We start from the raw sequence: 13003 nt of genomic DNA, 5'->3' as shown, positions 1-13003 counted from the left end.
CGTAGAGGCTGATGGAAAACTTCATTGGGGTGGCAGAAATATTTTTCTGCAGGGATAGGACAATGACCTCATTTTGCCACTCTGATAGCATCAACTCTGATGTGACCTGAGAAAATAGAACTAAGTATCCCAGTAGTAGTAATTCTCCCAGTTTCTGGAGCAGAGTTCTTTTAAAACCCTAAATGGAGTTGCCTGGACCTGAATCCACTTGAGATATCTTTTACACATGTGATTTGCCAAGCCAACATTTCCCTGAAGATGGAGAAATTAGAACTATCTGGGGTTGTTAAGAGATAGAACACATAACTTTTGCTTCAGCTGGAAAAGGCTGTGGGCCCCAAGGCTTGCCTGTGATTGGGAGCACAAAAAAAAAGCCTCTTGTGTGCATGAGAGAGGCGAAGGAGCCCAACTGACATTGACACATTGTCATTAACACAACATCTGAACAAATCTCAGAAGTCTCAGCCTGTTGGTGATCAGAAAGCCAGGCTCACAATGCATTAGAATAGAACAGTGGCTGCTGTGTTGGTGTGATTGATTGTTTTTGTACATAACAGATAAAACATCATTAATCATGTTCTGTTAGATGATGAAGTGGGCTGTGGTTCACAAAGGCTTATACCATTTTTTTTAGTGGTTCACGTTCCCAGGACTTTCTGTTGTTGATACTGCTGACATGATAGAATGGCAGAGTTGTTCACCACACTCTCAGCCATCCAGATTATTTTGAGGAAACTTTCAAAAACTATCCTGGGAAAATGTTAATGTAGTACTGACAACCCTTACATGCATATGCATCTGAGCAGGAGCCAAAGCTAAAGGAGTTACATAAAAGATTGAAATCTCAGTGAAAGGGAGATGCAAACTGGGAAGGAAAAATGGGCAAGGAGTACAAAGCAATGCATATATAAACACCAGAAATAAATCTGAAGATATAGTTCGTGCGAAGATGTTTGCTTCCCTTTTGGAAAATCCCAGGAGAATATGCAACCAAATGAACTTCTCTTTTATAAGGCAATATTTGCAATAAAGATGTGCATTTTCATGTCTGCGTCTAACTCCCTAGAAATTTCAGTTTGTGGTTTAATTCAGCGGGTTCTCTGTTTCTGGAAAATGGCAAAGTTTCTGGGAAGAAGGAGAGCTTTACCAATTTCTCAGATCTTTGCTAAAAGCATTGAATATTTTAACTTATTTGGAGAGTGAGGGATGCAGTCATTAACAAATTCATTTAAAATAGTATTTGTCACTTCAAAAAATATATATAAAAAGTTTATGTTCTCTGAATTGGAGGTAAATATATAATTTCACTGGAACTTCTCAGCCTACCCGTAGATCCCATGAAGTAGAATCCTCTTCATTTGACAAGCTCATTACTGCATTGAGGTGACTAGATGACTGACATAAGAAAACATCATGTACACTGAAATGCTCCCTTCTTTTGTGAAGCAGCTCTTCACAATCATATTTTGCAGTCATGCACGGAATATTATCCTGACATCCTCTGTGCCTTGCGGGTTTCAGTGTGACAACAGATTCCCCTCCCCTCATAGTTGACAAAGAAAGTGTAAAAATCCACAGGGAATATACAATATATTCAGCACATAGATCTACATGTGGAAAAGAACAAAACATTTTCCATGGATGCTGCATATGCTGCTACCGTGCAGTGGCAAACATGGACCATGGCAGTAGCTGCGTGGAAATTTAGGATGAGTGTAAGCATCCCCACCCTTACTGTCCAGGACAGAAAGTATGCAGCACTTAAATTTCCACCCAGCGCGTATACACTTAATCAAGAATATTCCTGATGGAAACATCAATTGGTGATGGCTTACATCCATGAAACAGCTATTGCAAGGCAATCACCCAAGACAAAACTTTTCCATGTTATTTATTTATGTTGGATGGGGTCGCACTCCCTCTGAAGACACAGGTCCCCAGTCTGGGGGCGATCCTGGACTCATCACTGACCCTTGAACCCCAGGTGTCAGTGGTGGCCAGGAACACCCTTGCACAGTTAAAACTTGTGCGCCAGCTGCGCCCATACCTTGAGATGCCTGACTTGGCAATGGTAGTCCATGCCTTAGTCACATTCCGTTTGGACTACTGCAATGCTCTCTACGTGGGGCTGCCTTTGAAGATAGTTTGGAAGCTTCAAATGGTCCAGAGATTAGCAGCCAGGTTACTAACTGGAGCTCAGTTCAGAAAGAGAACCACTCCCATGTTGCGGCAGCTCCACTGGCTGCCAGTCTGCTTCCGAGCTAAATACAAAGTGCTGGTTCTTACCTTTAAAGCCCTAAACGGCTTAGGTCCAGACTATTTGACAAACCGCATCTCCCTCTACAGACCAACTTGGACACTGCAGTCATCGGAGGAAGTCCTCTTCTCAGTTCCACTCCTGTCCCAAGCACGGCTGTCCCAAGCATGGCTTGGGCTGGTGGGAACGAGAGAAAGTGCCTTCCCATGGCTGCCCCCCATCTCTGGAACTCTCTTCCTAAGTAATTAAAGATGCCCCCCTCCCTCCCTGCTTTCAAAAAATAGCTGAAGACATACCTTTGCTAACTGGCTTACTAGGAGGAGGAATAGTAGTTGGTAATACTACCATTATACTTCTGTTTAATAGTTGCTATCCATGCCCTGCTCACCCCACCAGCTCCATAGATATCTTGAGCAATGATTAATCGATTTGCCCCAAAGAAATGGGAAATTATTGTTTCCATTTGATGCTTGATGTTTTGTCTTATATCTGTTATAACAGATATTTTGGTTTGTTAAGTTATAATTCGTATTTATATGTTGGATTGTATAAATTTTGTTAGTATTGATGTATTGTTGTTATATTCGGGCATTGAATGTTTGCCTTTTATGTTTGGAATCCGCCCTGAGTCCCTTTGGGGAAACAGAGTGGAATATAAATAAAGTTGTTTATTATTATTATTATTATTATTATTATTATTATTATTATTATTTTACTGACACAAAAACACAGTATGTCACAGCAAATGAGATATATATATACTGGATTTTGTATCACAAAATCCCAAGTAGAACATATCCCAAGCGTCTAGGACTGTGTGATGGATTTTCGAATGATGTGTGCAGATCCAAGTAAGGTGGCCTTTTGCAGTTGACAGATCCTGATTTTGTCAATGTTTATTGTTTTTGGCACAGCACTCAGTGTGCTGATGACCACTGGGATCATCTGTACTTGGTTTATGCCAGAGCCTGTGCAATTCGATTTTTAGGTTCTGATAACAAAGTTGTTGTTGTTGTTGTTGTTGTTGTTATTATTATTATTATTATTATTATTTACTCTATTTATACCCTGCCATGGTCAGGTCTGACTTCCCAATACACGGGCACAGGTGGTGCACAAGTTTTAGTCCCTTGGAGAAACTGGAGCTTTTCTGCAGAAGCAGTTAGCTTGGCCTATTTAGCTGTTGCTCATCTAATACCACATATGGACCTCAGAATTCCCTTGATGCTCCATCAGTTTGTTTTCCTTCTGTAAATTCACCAATTTCCCTGAGCTAGGCTGATACCTTGATAGTGGGGCAGGTGTGTGGCTAAGCAAGTGAAAAGGAGAACATGGAATTCATCTATAAAGTAGTCAAGAGGACTGTATAAGCCCCCTTTCTTTCCTTTCCACCAGACTTTCAGGGGCCTGCCCCCCCCCCCCTCACTTTACAATGCAGACTGGATTGGTTACATTTGAGTAGAATAAGGTTCCCCACCTCTGTCTGTCAAATGTGCCACTTTTTCTTTTTGTGTTATTTCCACTGTACATATTGGATAAGTTGTAGTTCTGGCAGGAATTAAATGTGGCAGGGATGTGTGAGGAAATGAAATCATAGCTCTAGACAACAACCTGGAGACATTTTTAAAGGTGACTGATGTTTTGGGGACTTGACACTGTGGGACCCTAGTAGTGCCACATAATAATGACGTCATTATTTGCAAACCAACCCAGCTCATCCACCCAGAACTGCGGGCTGTTTGGAGATCACACATCAGGAAGTGTTCACTCAAAATCAGAACAGGAGCTTTTTCACACTACACAATTCTAGAGCTATGCTTCCACTATGACTGCCATGGATTCATCCTATGGAAACCTATCTTTTGTAGTTTGGTCAGAGGTGCCAGAGAGTCCTTGGCTGAACATCCAAAATGCCTCTTCTTCAGCTGCCAGTCCTAGGATCCCATAGGAGGTTGTCATAGCAGTTAAAGCTGAATCATAGTCCTGTAACTGTGTTGTGTGAAAGGATACCAGGTGAAGGCACAAAAAGGAAGGTAGGAAGAAGACTATAATCAGGCCCCATGTTAAACTAGGAACATGTGTGAAATCAGTTCCTGACTGCTTTGTGCTTAAGTAAATTCACAGGACCAGAGGTAGGAGATTGTAGTAGATCTTATATGATTTGAATGCAATATTCCTGCTTCTTGGCAGGGGGTTGGACTGGATGGCCCATGAGGTCTCTTCCAACTCTTTGATTCTATGATTCTATGTCTTGTCTCTTTATTTTTCTTACATTTGCTGGTGTGACACCTCCCCAACCAATCAATAATTGTGGAAAATCTCTAATTTCCCTGAGGTGGGGCTGGTCAAACAAAACCCACTTCTTCTCTGTCAGTTCATTGCATTCAAAGATGCCACTGAAAATATTTCTAATCTTAGTTTTATAGCCCAACAATCTCTCAATCTGAGGTTTTTCTTTTTCTGCTTCTTCCTTCTGAAGTTCCCATGGGAACTCAAACACTTAACACATAATGGGGAAGACCACCATCAGATCTTGTAGTAAGAACCAATAAGGCATCTAAGCAGAGGCCATTCATTTTTCACCTTTCACTGTTAGGTAATTACTTGACTGCATTTAATTTCAATTACACTTAAGTGCAAATCACATATATTTACTTTCAAGTCAGAGGTGTGACACTGACAACATAAAGAGGAGGGAGAGAACATCAGGAGCATCACATGCTCTCAAGGCAAGGCAAAGCAAAGCAAAGCAAAGCAAAGCAGAGTGTGGCATCTGTGAAAGACTTTGAGAAAAATGGACTATATAATCAAACAAATCTGGTCAAGGTTGTCTACTACTGCTGGACTCAGATTGTTGCACCTCCGGGAATCACCCCTACACTGACTTTAAAAATGCCTTTTCCCATCCGTGTTTTGGCTCTGCATACCCCAGTTCTATTTAGGTTTAGCTGAAGTTAAAGAGGATTCCAGATTAAAACATAGATAGCTAGTTGCATAAAAAATAAAGTACTCTCTCTCAATGGGGTGACAAACATGATAAAGAGGCATAAACACAGAACACGAGCAGGTTCTAAAGTGCTGGTGTTAAAACGAGAAAATGTAGAGACAAAGTAATGAGGCCAAGGGAAAAGAAACGTTTCAGTGGGTACTGGTGCAAAGGTTATTGGTGACCTATAGTCATCGTTGCTACAGTGAAAAGGGAAGGTCAAACAAGGGTATCAAGAGAACACATAAAGCGAAACCTGGATGAATCATTACAATACTGAGTTCTTTTCAGCAAAAAACAAAGGCATACATTATTTCAGGATGAAAAATAATTTAACTCATTTTGTGATGTAATTAGTTATTTTATTTTAACTAATTTACAACGCCATAAAATCTCCAGCAATTGTGCAAAGAATGAGGAAGTACTCCATCAGTGTCACAAATGGACGGTGAAGCAACAGCTCCCCTGGTGGCCAGAATACCCTCATGAAGCTGGAATGTTAAATTGCCTCTGTGTGTCTGTCTATATATGTTGTGTGTCTATGGCATTGAATGTTTGCCATGTATATGTACATTGTAGTCTGCCCTGAATCGCCTGCGGAGTGAGAAGGGTGGAATATAAATATTGTAAATAAATAAATAATAAATTTACTATAATAGTTACAGAATGTATGTTATCTCATTACTTAGTTGTTGTTGTAGTAGAGCCTGTAAGTAACGTTGCAAGCAGTAGTATGGGTGCCAGAAGGGGGAAAAGGGGTACTCGCGAGCAGGAGTCAGATGAGGAACAGCAAAGGAAAAGGATCTGGGATATACTTATGGCACTTACCGATGAAGACTCATTCGAAGGGTTTTCTGGAGATGAAGGGTCAATAAGTGAGGGAGAGGAAGGAGATTCAATGGAAGGGAATAGGGCAGTGGTTCTCAACCTGGGATCCCCAGATGTTTTTGGCCTTCAACTCCCAGAAATCCTAACAGCTGGTAAACTGGCTGGGATTTCTGGGAGTCGTAGGCCAAAAACATCTGGGGATCCCAGGTTGAGAACCACTGGAATAGGGGAACAAAGAGGGTTATTCGGGAGGAAGAAAGAAAGAGGATCCGGGATATACTTACTGCTCCCACAGATGAAGAATCATTTATGGGTTTCTTTGGGAGTGATGGGTCTGGGAGTGATGAGGATGGGGATGGGGACACATTGGACTGGACTAAAGTAAAAGAGGTACAAGATGTATGTGCAGAGCTGACGTCTAGTGACGCATTTATGGGGTTCTCTGGTAATGAGGATTGGCAACCGGGGAATACATCTGAGTCTTGGGGGGATCTAAGTCTTGACAGAAGATGGCAAAGTTGAAGGGATGGGACTAGGAGTTCATGTGTGGAATCAAGATCAGCTGTAAAAGATAATGACGGGATGGAGGTCAGCTCATCTTTTGATGATGATGTGTAAGATAAAAGTAGGCTCTGAAATGGGGAATATTTGCAGAAGGCAAAGTGTTGGTTTACGTCCGTGTTTTGGGTTATTGCCGCTGCCTGTCTCGTGTTGGCATTGGGCCTGGATCTACAGGTTACTGCTTCCGTTCATGTGTACTTTGACTCGGCTTGGATTCTCGTGAGTGACTTTGACTTCGGACTGGTTTGACTACGATGCTGCCTACGTGGACTTTGAAACTTTGCTACTTTGGAACTCGGCTTGCTATGACCTCGGACTTCGTTTGACTATGCTTTCTTCACTGCGGCTCTTGTGTTTGTTAACCGTTTACCCGCTGTGCTATTTTGTGTGACTTTCAGAGCGTTTTGTTTTAATCTGGATCTTTTCTCCGGTTAATCCGGATTATTGCTTCAGTTCCATTTTTGAACCAGGGCTGGTTGTTACTTTTATGTTTTGACACTGAGTTAAGTGTCTCAGGGTCCTTTTTGCCTTGCTTAATAAACTTTGTTTTGGAACTAAAACTGAGTCTGGCCCTTTAAGGCGTCTGTGTTCCGACAGTTGTGTTTTGTACCACTGATTACTATTCTAGTCAGAGGCCAGTAAACATTTTGCTGCTTTCTTCAAAGCAGGAATGAAAAAATGACTCTTTGGGTTGCCTTTGAATGAGAAAGGAAAGAGCTACTTTTTAAAAGTTGAACTCTAATAGTAGCTAACTACCCAGTGGATGGCTTTGAATCTGAAAAAGATTACTTTAAAGTTTTAAGTCCTAGGGGTAAATTGGTGCCACTGCTGTTGCTGTTTTAGTGCAGACAGGATCTGAGAGATGCCCTGTTCATTGTACAAGTTTCAACAAAGTGTCTATTAAACAAGACCTGCTGACTCTCGCACTTTGATTAGTGGATTGGCAACTTTAAAAGATAATGGCAGACTTACCTCTCTGTTGCTCAGAAATCTCTGCTTATGCTCTGTTTTAGTTGTCATGTCATGTGTTGCAAAATGTCAGTTTGTTCTTGGAGTTCTGTAAACAATAATGTTACTGGCAGTGAGACTGAACCACAAGAAAATGTTGTGTAATATTTTCTCCTTAACATGGAACAAATTTAGACTGCAAAATCAAGGCTAAGTTCTTTCCAAAGCGTTTGCCTTCACACACGACAGAGAAAAAAAAAGGCTAAACCTAAACTGACAGTTAGGTATATAAGTACCAAATACATCACATTAATATATACTTGAGTAGAAGCCAACCTGAATATAAGCTGAGGTACCTGATTCTACAACAAAAAACTGGGAAACTTATTGATTCAAGTATAAGCTGAAGGTGGGAAACGCAGCAACTACTGGCCCCCCACCCACTCCCTGTGTCACTCACCAGGCTGCTTTTGCCTCTGCCTTCTAGCATGCGTGTGAGCCTCCCTTGCTCTTTTCACCATGCACAACTCCCTCCCTCCTCATCTCACTGTGGCAAGAAGAGGGAGGGAGGCCCATGCATGGTGAAAAGAGTGAGCGAGCCATAGATGAAAACCGAGGCGACCAAAGCCATCTCCATACCATGGCCAGGCCTAAAACCAGACTGTGATGGATCAAGATAATTGGTTTCATCCAAGAATCCCTGAATCAGAGAAGCCACCACTCACTCTAGAAGCTTGCCCAAAAAAGGAAGATTAGAAATTGGCCGGTAGTGATTCAGTACCGAGGACTCTAGGGATGCCTTCTTCAGAACTGGTCTCACTATTGCCTCAGTATTTGTCCCTGTTTCAATGAGGCATTTATAATCCTCAAAAACCACTTGACTAATCCTCCAATGGAAAATTTGATATGCCAGGAAGGGCAAGGATACAGTACACATGTGGTCGCTCTCGTTGCTCCAAGGATTTTTTTTCATGTCATCAGGCTGAACAAGCTGAAACGAATCCATCAAAACTGGACAGACAGGTGCCTCAGTTACATCCTTTGGTACTGCTGCTCTAAAACCGGTGTCCAAGTCAGAGCATATCCAAACTACTACCTGAAGCAGCTGCCTAATTTTATCTAATGCCTGCCCCATATCCTGACCCTAGCCTCATACCTTCCAACATTTCATAGATGAAAACCTGAACAGTTATAGGCAAGCATCATGGCAAAGTTACTAATGAAGAAGAACACACAAGTGAGGAAAAGGTAACTGCTTGCTTTTGCCTGAATCTCTGCGGTTGGATAAGATTTCTCCTCCCCCCTCCCTCCTGTGAATTACTTTTGCAGTTTGAATGTACTTTGCAACAATTGAGGTAAGCTGAGGGCAAAGGGAAAGTGTGATAGAAAAACTGGGGCTTTAAAAAAAACTGAAAAAGTGACAAAAAGCTTTGACCAAGTGATCTGTCAGAAGAGACTGGCTCTATGGCCTACTAGAAACTTGTAGAGCAGTGATTCTTATCCTGTGGGTCCCCAGGTGTTTTGGCCTACAACTCCCAGAAATCCCAGCCAGTTCACCAGTGGTTAGGATTTCTGGAGTTGAAGGCCAAAATATCTGGGGACCCACAGGTGGAGAGTTGTCCCCTCTTCTAGACATGTGCTTAGATATCTTCCCCTCTTGCCATGGAGCAAGTGTCTGAAAGATCACCCAAATTGAAGAATTGTAGCAGTTTGACATCACTTTAGCTGCCATGGCTCCATTCTTTGGAATCCTGCTATTTGTAGCTTGTTATGGCACCTGAGCTCTCTGACAAAGGAGGATAAATATCTTACAAAGCTACAAATTCCGGAATTCTATAGCACTGAGCCATGGGACTTAATGCAGTGTCAAGCTGCTCTAATTCTGCAGTGTTCATACAGGAGACATTGTAGTGGCCAAGAAAAGATGTCAGCCAATAGTGGGTTTATACATAAGCTAAGTTAGTTTAGGACCCCACAATGCAGAGGGCCGAAAGGTTCCAGGTCCTGGACCCTGTACATGAAATATCAGGGCCCAAAATAGTCCTGACCTGGCAAACCTAATAGGAATATCTATACAAATCAAAAGCAAAGTGCACATAATTAAGACAACATAAAATAAAAACACAAAATCCAGTTAGAATAGTATTCTTTGCATGGTGGGGCTAATATTACAGGGGTCTAAACAGTGTTGGGGCTCTGTGTGTCTTAATTTAGCCAAGCGGCTCATCAAATCTTGCTTGTAATTCATGTTGATATAAACACCTTCAACATGCCTCTGTGAGACCTAGTCATGCAATTACTGCCCACGCACATAAAAGCTGGGCTGGTAGGAGTGTTTGTGTGTTGTTTGTGACTTATCTTAAGAAACGTTTGAAGACTACAGCTGGGTTAATTAAACTGCTCCTTTTCGAGTGGAGGAGGGAAGGAATTAAGGAAAAGAGCAAACACCGACAGTTGCTTATGAAAATTGTACTAAAGATAGCATCTGGGAAAGAGCAAAAACACATCCTCCTGCAGCCAAATAAGGCAAAAAGGCCTTGATTTCTCAGGCCAGGCTAATTGATCTAAATAGTCCAGCAGCATGGAGAGAAGAAAATAAAGACTGTTTTCAGGTGAAATATATTTAGGTGTTGGCAGACAATGCTCAGGGGGTCTAGAGTTTCTGCTGACAGAAATGAATAAGCCGATGCTATTAGAGAGCCACCCACTGACTCATTGCTATGCTCCCGTGTCAGTCAACCAGCACTCGTGGGAGGGACGGTAGTGTTTCAGCAGTGCAGTAGCTACAAGTTTGCTTCTCTTTGAGGGGAATCCCACTCCTTACCATTGTGAATAAGGGGACATGTTGGAAGCTACCACAAGTGTGTGTCGGGGTAGTTATTTTTTGGTTGAGTATCTGCCACTAAGACTCATTCTTTCTTACAAAAATGGCAAGGGAGGTTATTGTGCCCGACAGCCACAGGGTTGCTGAGCTGACAGCTGTTGCGCTTGAGAAACCTGTTTATTATTTCAGCTTGAAATGGCCAACAGCAACCCCCTGCTTAACTAAAGATCTATCTAGAATCTTGTCAAGACACAAGAAAAATAACATTATATATTTTAGAGAGAGAATTTTGTTTATGTGCTGTACCTTTTTACAATATTACAGTGTAGACTGGTCAACCCTGGATTATTCCTAGCCTTCTGAAGGGATGGCATGCAGATGATGGAGCAAGTTTGTTTTCTGCTGCTCGAGACTATAACATGAGCCAATGGATCCCAATTGCAAGAAAAAAAAATTCTAGCTAAATATAATGAAAACTTTCTTTACTCTAAAATTAGATTGTCTCAGAGGGTGTTAGATTCATCTAATATGGATTGCTTTAAACAGAGATTGGATCAGGAATGATTTTATTGTGAATTCCTGCACAGCAGGGTTGGAATAGGTGGCCTTGTGTTCCCTTTGAACTCTTAAGATTCTTTGGTTCTATGCCAGGGAAGGCCTGAATGGAGATGAACTGCTAAAGATGGACCGCTAAAGACGAGCCCTTCAGAAGTTCCTACTCAGCTCAGAAAGACAAAAAAGTGGAGATAGCATTCTTGTTACTTCATTATACTAGAGAATGAATCCACTTTAAATCTGATTTCTGCTTCTTGCAGAATGCTGGGGTTTGTAGTTTAGCAAGGCTGTTAAAAGCTTCTCCCTAAACTACAAGCCCTAGAATTCTGCAGGAGACAGAAACGGCATTTAAAGTGGATTCATTCTCTAGTGTGATGAGAGGTTGAGGGCAGTGGTTATATCTGACTTCATTTTTTCTTCTTCCTGAACAGTGTGTGTGTGTGTGCGCGCGTGCATGTGCGTGTACACGCACACACACACACAGTTAATTTTTGCTGTTATTTGAGAAAAGCAAAAAAAAAAGAAAAGCAAAAAACAAGACAGAGATTCATGCTTTTTGATACATATGTCTTATTGTGGGGAAACACACAAGTACATATTAATGTCTTGAATACCAAAACATATCAGACAAAAAACCTTAGGTTCCAGCAGGCTTCCATCAAATAAAGCTTTTATCTTTATTCCATATTCTTTGAGCATTGTGCCTTCTTAACACTATAAAACCAAGATTTCCAGATCAAACCAGAAGCCAGGGAGTGTCTGTGCGATTCTATCTTTTATCTCCATGACTATTTGCTAATTATGTTGTTTGACTGTTTTTCGTATCTGGAAAGGATGCAGGTTGTTGAGCGCCTGTAAAACTTGCTTTTGTTCAGTCTTGTTTGTGTAACTTTTCTTATTATGGTGAGCTAATGATTTCTGCCATCCTTGCCAGATTCTTAATTCCACTGGGATTAATTTGAGTTATGATCTAACACATATTAAAATAAAATAAAAAGTTAAAGGAAGGACACAATAGGTTGTTTTATTTTAAGTTACTGTACTTGGACTTAGGCCAGAAGCAATCTGAGAACTGATTCACACTTTGTTCAGAAGCCTCAGTTCCTGTATGCACGCACCCCTTTTGTGTCCCAGTGAGCCCAATTACATGCAAAAGAAAGGTAAGCATACATATGTAAATATACGAGGACCAGAAATTGGAATTATTATTATTTTATTTTAGCTCTCATGATCTCCCATTGGCCTATCTTTTATGGCAGTTGCAACCCCAAAAGTAACTTTTCTGAACTTTAAGACCTACAGATGTATCCAACAGATAGTATTTAGTTTCTAGTGCTTCTCAATAAGGGTTTTATGGCACAGTTGGCCACTTTTGGGAAATTCATCAGGGATAGTCAAAAATTCTGTGTTTCTCTTGTAACCTTCCCACTTTTTCATCTTTTTTCTTCTCACCCCCCCCCCCAATAATTAATGCAAAGAAATTTGGGAATGCTTCTAGCATGGGCGCCTTGCACACTTTGTTTTGATTGGTAATGCCAGATGCCTTCCACTTTTACTCAATCAGAGCTCAAAGATGTTATTTTTTAAGATGACATTTCCAATGGCTCTGCCAATTTGGGGACTCTTGAGCATGTTAATTCAAACAATGTCTACAGACTATTGTGTGCAAACATTGTTGTGCCTATGACAAACAAAGCTGTCAAGTGCAAATTGATTCTGATGTCGGAAATTCGGAATTTTTCTAAATTCCATGGATAGCCGAGAGACGTCTGGCAAGCTTCGCTATCCACAGAGGTCATGAACCAGGAATCAGGAACCAGGAATCTCACCAGGTTAAAGACAAATGACAGATACTGTATTCAATTTGTGCAAAAGGGTCACTTGTACAGCACAGAGGCTGAAAGAATACAAGTGTAAAAGCATATTCATAAGTAGACATTTTTATACACAAGAATTCTTATGCAATGATATATTTCCTCCTCCAATATGGTGCCAAAGAAATAAACCTATCTACCCCTGAAAACTTCTGGAGGGTTTCTAACTG

The sequence above is a fragment of the Anolis sagrei genome, chromosome 1 (assembly GCF_037176765.1).
Source record: "Anolis sagrei isolate rAnoSag1 chromosome 1, rAnoSag1.mat, whole genome shotgun sequence".
NCBI lineage: Eukaryota > Metazoa > Chordata > Lepidosauria > Squamata > Dactyloidae > Anolis > Anolis sagrei.
The sequence above is the reverse complement of the archived record's forward strand: the minus strand, read 5'-3'. Positions refer to the sequence as shown.